We start from the raw sequence: 8,032 nt of genomic DNA, 5'->3' as shown, positions 1-8,032 counted from the left end.
GTAATATCATTGTGAATGGTGTTATTATGGTTGATGGACAATTAATAAATGGCATTTACACAATATCACATCCTGTTAGTGTAATGTACACATCAAGTAAGCGACCCAGGATAGATAATGTCTCTGATACCTACCTATGGCATTGCCGGCTAGGACATATTAACAAGAACAGGATCAACAAGTTGGCCAAGTTGGGTATTCTGAATATTAATGATCTTAAATCATTTCCAACTTGTGAGTCTTGTCTTCTTGGTAAAATGACCAAATCACTCTTTACTGGAAAAGATGAGAGAGCCATAGATATTCTAGGACTCGTACATACTGATGTATGTGGACCTATGAGTACAAGTGCTAGAGGAGGGTACAACTATTTCATTACGTTTATAGACGACCTGTCAAGGTACGGGCATGTGTTTCTTATGAGGCATAAGTCTGAGTTCTTTGAAATGTTCAAATTATACCGTAATGAAGTAGAGAAACAAACTGGAAAGTATATTAAAATTCTTCGATCTGATCGAGGAGGGAAATATCTCTCCAGTGATTTTTTGACTTATCTGGAAGAGAATGAGATTCTGTCTCAGTGGACCCCTCCTGGAACACCTCAACATAACGGTGTATCTGAAAGGAGGAACAGGACTCTGTTAGACATGGTCCGGTCCATGATGGGTTTCGCTAGCCTGCCTTTATCCTTTTGGGGATATGCTCTAGAATCTGCCTGCTATATCTTAAATAAGGTTCCTAGTAAATCTGTAATTAAAACTCCACATGAGATGTGGACTGGGCGTAAGCCAGTGATCACTCACCTAAGAGTTTGGGGGTGTAAGGCCTTTGTCAAGCGTTTGAAAGCAGATAAGCTGGAATCCAAGTCTGATAATTGTTTCTTCGTCGGATATCCAAAAGAAACCTTAGGGTATTGCTTCTATAATACTGATACGCAAAAGTTGTTTGTCTGTAATAGGGCTGTTTTCCTTGAGAAGGAGTTCTTTGGTGAAGGAGCTAACAACTCTGATGTTGCACTTAAGGAAGTTCAACGTATAGAAGAACCAGTACAGACTAAAGAACCGGATTTGATTAGATCAGATCCAGAACCCATTATAGAGACATCCGTGAGACGATCCGGTAGAGTACCGCATCAGCCGGACAGATACTATGGTTTTCTGGTCCAAGACAGTGAACCTGTTGGTCTCGATGAGAACACAGAGGATCCCGTCACCTACATGGATGCTATGCAAAGGTCTGATTCTGAGAAATGGTTTAATGCCATGAAATCCGAAATGGAGTCCATTGAGGTCAATGATGTATGGACATTGGTTGACCCACCTGAAGGAATCAAATCCATTGGGTGAAATGGATCTTCAAGAGGAAGAGAGGCGCAGACGGAAATGTGGAAACCTACAAAGCCCATCTGGTTGCCAAGGGATTTCGCCAACGTTATGGCATAGACTATGACGAGACGTTTTCTCCTGTGGCAATGCTGAAATCCATTCGGATCATGCTTGCGATAGCTGCACATCTGGACTTAGAGATTTGGTAGATGGATGTTAAAACCGCTTTCTGAATGGAGATTTAGAGGAGCAGGTATATATGATATAGCCTGAAGGTTTTATTTCTGCAGATGAATCTAAAGTATGCAAGCTTCAGAAGTCCTTATACGGACTGAAGCAGGCTTCTCGGAATTGGAACATACGCTTTGATACGGTGATCAAGACGTATGGCTTCGTTAGGAACGGAGAGGAACCTTGCATATATATGTGGGTAAATAGTTCAGTAGTGATGTTTCTTGTACTGTATGTGAATGATATTCTCTTAATAGGGAATGACATTCCTGCACTACAGGAAATAAAGATCTAGCTGTCATCACAGTTCTCCATGAAAGATCTGGGAGATGCATCCTACATCCTAGGGATGAAGATCTATAGGGATAGGTCTAAAAGGTTGCTTGGGTTATCCCAGTCCACGTACATAAATACTGTGCTGAAATGATTCAGCATGGAAAATTTCAAGAAAGGCTATCTTTCGATAGGTCATGGAATCACTCTTTCTAAAGGAGATTGCCCGACAACTCCCCAAGAAAGAGAGCGTATGAGTAGAATTCCATATGCCTCTGCTGTGGGATCTATTATGTATACTATGACATGTACTAGACCAGATGTGGCGTATTCACTAGGAGTAGTGAGTAGGTATCAATCTGACCCAGGAGAGAGCCACTGGAAAGTTGTAAAGACTATCCTCAAGTATTTGAGAAATACTAAGGATAAGTGGCTTGTTTATGGAGATATTGAGTTGAGACTTGTCGGTTATACCGATTCAAGTTTTCAATCAGACCGTGATGATAGCAAGTCTGTGTCTGGTTATGTGTTTACCCTGTTAGGTGGGGCCGTGTGCTGGAAAAGTTCCAAGCAGCATACCGTGGCAGACTCTGTATGCGAGACTGAATACATTGCTGCATCTGATACCGCCAAAGAAGCTGTCTAGTTACGAAAGTTCATTACTGAGCTAGGAGTTACACCCTCCGCTGATGGACCAGTTCCACTATACTGTGATAGCACTGGAGCCATCGCTCAAGCTAAGGAACCAAAGGCACACCAGCGCACCAAGCACATTCTGCGCCGGTATCACCTTGTTCGTGAGATAGTAGAACGAGGTGACGTTGATCTTCAAAAGATTGACGGGAAGGATAACTTAGCTGACCCCTTCACTAAGGCCCTCAGTGTAAAGGAGTTTGACCATCATTACTTGAAGATGGGTATACGATACTATACTGATTGGCTTTAGGTCAAGTGGGAGTTGTTGGAAATTATGTCCTAAATTCAATCAATTGTTGATTGTAAATGTATTTGAATCAATTATAAATAACATAGTATTTATTCATCAACAGAACATCTTCACAAACTCCGATGTGATGAAGTCCTTGGGACTGCTTTATGTAATGAAATATGATTTTGTCACACAAGTCCTTAAATGTTCATAACCGTATGATATACTATTAATAGGACGATAGTATTATCGGGCGTAGGTCATTGTGTATCATATTTGTTGGTTGTCTTCCAAACCAAAGAATATAGAGATACTAGTATGGTATACAGGTGAATGGTAGTGTACGTTCACTGAACGTGACCAATTGACGGACTCTCTCTTGTCAAGAGTTGTTCCAAGTGGATATGGGTATATGTATCCTTTAGACCTGAGATTGCAACCGGTGGCTTGCAAGCAACTCACTGTACTTTGGTGCCGGACTACCTGGATTTCTAATCCAGCGACGGAAGGTTTCTGGGTTCAGTCAAGTACTTGTGGTAGTCAGTTGCAGATCAAGATGGGATTGACCTCCTTTAGAAATAAGGGTGAATGCATTGTGTTTTCAATTAAGTAGTACCCTGGCCAGGGAAAGTCAAATCTCTATCACATGACTTATTGAATTGAAACATATTTCCGGATGGATCGTTTCAGGGTAGATAGACTCTGAACCCACCCTGGGCATTTTCTGGTCAAGAGGATGAATTATGCGGTAACCATAGTCCATAGGTTCTAGAATGTTGCTTTGCATCTATTCGGCCTATCCGGTCGTCGGGTCCCATTGCTAGATGGTTACTTCGATTAGTGCAGGAAGTGTTCTTGTACTACTGGCTTAGGCTCGAACCTGTGAGGTCACACGCTTAGAAGTTTCTGGATTGATCAAATGGCTGATTGACGATTGAGAATCGTCTAGAGGTAAAATTGTCAATGTGATTGACTGATTGCCCCAAGCAATTGTTGCTTGAAAAAGTTAATTGGTAATTGGATCACTGATTTGACTCAATTTGCCCCCAACCAAATTAGATTTGGCTTGAGTCCAAGTCTTGCCCATGTGGGACCCACATACTGTATGTGGGATCCACATCCTGCCTATATGGGATCCACATACTGTATGTGGGACCCACGTCCTGCCTATGTGGGACCCACGTCCTGCCTATGTGGGACCCACATCCTGTCTATATGGGACCCACATAATGTATGTGGGACCCACGTCCTGCATATGTGGAACCCACATACTATATGTGGGACCCATGTCCTGCTTAGGTGGGACCCACATACTGTATGTGGGATCCATATCCCGATCGCCCTCTAGGCCACGTCATCCTTTTGTATGAGTGACACGTGGCGGAGCAGGACACCTCTTTTGCTTGCATGCGTGATATGTGGCGAAGCAGGACACCTCTTTTGCTTGCATGTGTGACATGTGGCGGGCCTGGACACCTCACACTCCTCCTGATGTCATCCATGACCTCATCTGCCTCATGAGGTCATCCATGACATCGCCCTCCAGGCCACCTCACCCCTTTGCATGCATGACACGTGGCGGAGCAGGACACCTCTTTTTCTTGCATGTGTGACATGTGTCCTGGCAGGACACCTCACAGGACACCTCATAGGGACACCTCACCTTCTTCTTGGCCTATAAATAGGCCACCCCTCTTCCTTCTTCTCTACACAAAAAAAAAAGAGCACTAGAGAAAGAGAGTGAAAGGAGAGAGTAGCTCTGAAGGTGAAAGCCCAAGAAGGAGTTCTTGAGCTGTGAAGGTCCATCTTCTTCCTTCTCCATTTCAGCCAACCTTTTGCCTCCCTGCGAGCTAGCACTCCCCGGGAAGCTGATCATTCCGGAGCTTCGCGTGGACAAGTCATCGAGGCCGGACACTTGTGCGGCTGCGAAGCATCCTTGAAGGAACCCCCTTCTAAAGGTAAGAGACCTTATCTCTTTTACGGTTGAGATATGATCTCAATCTTCAAATCACAAGAAGTTGTGATTTATGCATATTTATTTGAATCACACAATCCTCGAGATCTAAGGGTTTTGTGATATTTGGTGTCAAAGCAAATGATTAGTGGAGACTATCCGATTCTCGGAAACTCTCACGCGTGATCGTGTGACGAAGCATGGCTCTCCACCCGGGGGCTCATATGATGAGTGGTTTGATAGGCACACACGGGTGTCACCCTATGTATTGGGACTGAGCCCGCGCCACATGTGATGTGCAGTTGAAGACTGTCTTCGACTGGTATCAGAGTTAAAATATCTAAAATATCAAGCATGTTATGGGTTAAAATGCTTAACCCGTTCTTTCCGCATAAAAATTTTCTGAAATTCATGCTTAGCCCTCTGCACGCATACTATCACCATCCCGGGTTATATGTATTGGAAAATGGGTCATTACCCGGTCTGGGCTGTGTTTGAGCAACATTGATGTGTTCTTGCACGAGTTTGGGGAATTGGGATGCTGAGGGGCACTCATGAATAGGGTGAGATGGGCTAGAACAGATAGCACACACTTGTGCTTGGGAAGAGTTAACGACATGTCCTCCCATCATCAGTTGGTCAATCTTATGGGACAATGCATCTACCTTGCTAGACAGGTCCATAGAATGACTTATTTCACAAATGGTCCATTTTCTTTGAGAACTCGGGGGTGCTTGACGAGAACAGAAAGCATGGTGGAGGGAGTTTTCATTGAGATTTTCAAATAATTTCCATGCTTCATGCTCATTTTTAAGCATGAAAGTTCCCCCACAAGAAGTATCAACCATCTAACAGTTTCGATCAGACAATCCGTCATAAAAGCATTGCACTAATTGCCACTTGGGTATCTGATGATGTGGGCATTTACGGATTAGGTCCCGAAATCTCTCCCAGGTTTCATGAAATTCTTCTCCATCGGTTTGGGAGAAGCTTGTGATGGCACGTCTAAACTGGTTCGTTCTTCCTATGGAAAATTATTTTTTAAGAAATTCTTGTTGCATTTGATCCCAGGAACGAATTGAATTAGCCTCTTAAGAATTCAGCCATTGCTTGGCTCTGTCTTTAAGGGAGAAGGAGAATAATCTAAGTTTCAGAGCATCATCAGTGAAGTTCTGAATCTTGACAGTGGTGCAAATCTTAAGAAATTCATCTAGGTGTTTATATGGATCTTCGTTGGTGAGCCCGTAAAAAGATGGGAGCATTTGGATCACACTAGACTTTATTTCATATTGTACAGCTGCTACTTCAGGTAATCGAATGCAAGATGGAGAAGTGTAAATGGTGGGAGTAAAGTACTCCCTCAGGAGTTTGGGTTGTTCTTCAGCCATCTCAGGAGGTGGAGCAGATCCTATGGTTCTATAGGTACGGATTTCGGCTCGAAGGGTCCTAATAGAACGCTCTATTTCAGGGTCAAAAGGTACTAATTCCGAAGATCTGGAACGACACCCTAGCATGCACTAAAACTCTTCTGATCAGTCAAGTGCAGTCAAGCATGCATTAAAAGAAACACTTCAAATCCTTATGTTTGCCCTAAAATTACTAGACAGCTTCTAACTGGTTTGAAGAGGGCACCTAAGCCTCCAATCCGGTCTAATGAACTGAGTTGACCAGGTAAGCTCCCAGGTAAGTGGGGGGGTCACGATGCGTTGCAAAGGTCCCACTTAAAAACCACTTGCCTCGAACAGATGAACTATCTCCCTTGGGACAAAGCTTGCCTAGACATCAACTGAGCCACATAGCGAAATTGGTGCAACTTTCGGTGATCTTCGTCCTATTGAGCTCGAATGTCCCTAGGGGCCAACGTCTAATTGATTTTAATTAAAGTGATAGCTATGTGCGAATTGGTTCACCTAATTTGGGCAAGAATCTGGTGATGAAATCCAGTTCTTATCTTGTTGGGGTGATTGCCCTTACTATGTGCGGATTAATTGGTGTGTGTATCAAGCATGCATTCACACTTTTACTGAAATTAAAATCAACCAATCACCACAAAATTTCAGGCTAATTAGGAATTAATTTAAATAAGCAAGGTTCAGATGTTACCAAAGAAAATTTTCCCAGCAATTTTTTTTTAAAGCAAACCTCTACAGCATTCCTTTTCCAGTGGTTTCCGTTTTGATCGTCCCAAATTTTCTCTTTGATTCCTGAATAAAAGAAAATTCAAAAATAAGTAAGAGAGAAAAAGGAGATAAGGAAAGTAAAAAAATAGAAAATATTTTTATTTTATTTAGATATATATATATTATTATTTTATTTTTTATTTTTTTATTTTTTTTTGAAAAGAAAAACAACTATGCTAGCAATCCCCGGCAACGGCGCCAAAAATTGATAGTCAACTTTAAAGACCATGCAATAGCACATATCTGGTAGGATAGCGATTACGGGTATTGATCCACAGGGATTGGGGTACAGTTGTTTTTCTTTTAAAAAAATATTTGAAAAGGAAAATTTGTGAAGACTATTAAACTAAGCAATTTAATAAGAAATGCAATTAAAATGATATCAGTTTGGAAAACCTAGGGCAAGAAATTCACCACTAACATCGAAACAAGGGTTAATTATATTTTAATTTATTCTTGGATTAACATGCAAATTGGCTATAAGCCTAATAAGCATTTAAATAGAAATTCACAAAAGTAATTTAGGCGTAGTCCATCTTCAGTTAGCATGAAATGTCTACCCTAATCTAAGGTGGCAGCACACCGCATCTTTCTTAAGCATGAACTATCTTATTTTTACTTTAATGATCATGAAAAGTATTTGTATAAACATCATACTTAAAATCACAGAATTTAAGTATGAGATAAAAGGATATTCATTAAGAGCAAGAATGTCTATACAATTCCAAGAACATGAAATTAAATAAACAAAATCCGTGTCCCTTTGTTAGGGCTGCATCCAGCCCTAAAGAGGAGATCAGCCTTCCATGGAGTCGTGAGTGACAGCAGCAGTGGCACAGCAGTGGGCTCCCATTTCTTCTTTTCTTCCTCCCTTCCCTGGATCTCTCCTTCCTTCTCTAGCAATTCATTATTTTTTTCTTTTGAGAAGGCATTCCCAAAAAGTCCCAAACTTCTCTCCCTCCTCTGTTTCCCGTGGGAACTTGGCCTGTGAGAGCTGCCATGGGATCTGTCTCCTTCCCCTCTTATAGCCTTCCCGAGTGAAGAGATAAGGGTAGAGGAACAGCTGCCGCGTGCATAGAGGATTTGGACGATGGAGGATAAAGATTGGAGCCGATCCGGAAGTTGATATGCTGCTGGGATG

General features: G+C 42.1%; 1 non-coding gene across 1 annotated transcript; it reads left to right on the top strand.

The window, feature by feature from the left end:
* Positions 1-5,617: 5,617 nt before the first annotated feature.
* Positions 5,618-5,723, top strand: LOC149768030 (small nucleolar RNA R71). Its single transcript, XR_016400100.1, has one exon. It is a non-coding gene; the product is annotated as a small nucleolar RNA R71 (small nucleolar RNA).
* Positions 5,724-8,032: the final 2,309 nt, after the last annotated feature.

Source organism: Phoenix dactylifera, chromosome 3 (assembly GCF_051530095.1).
Source record: "Phoenix dactylifera cultivar Ajwa chromosome 3, Ajwa_hap1_PhDact_Kaust_v1.1, whole genome shotgun sequence".
Lineage (NCBI taxonomy): Eukaryota > Viridiplantae > Streptophyta > Magnoliopsida > Arecales > Arecaceae > Phoenix > Phoenix dactylifera.
Note: the sequence above shows the minus strand (reverse complement) of the source record. Positions and strands in the feature narration are given on the sequence as shown.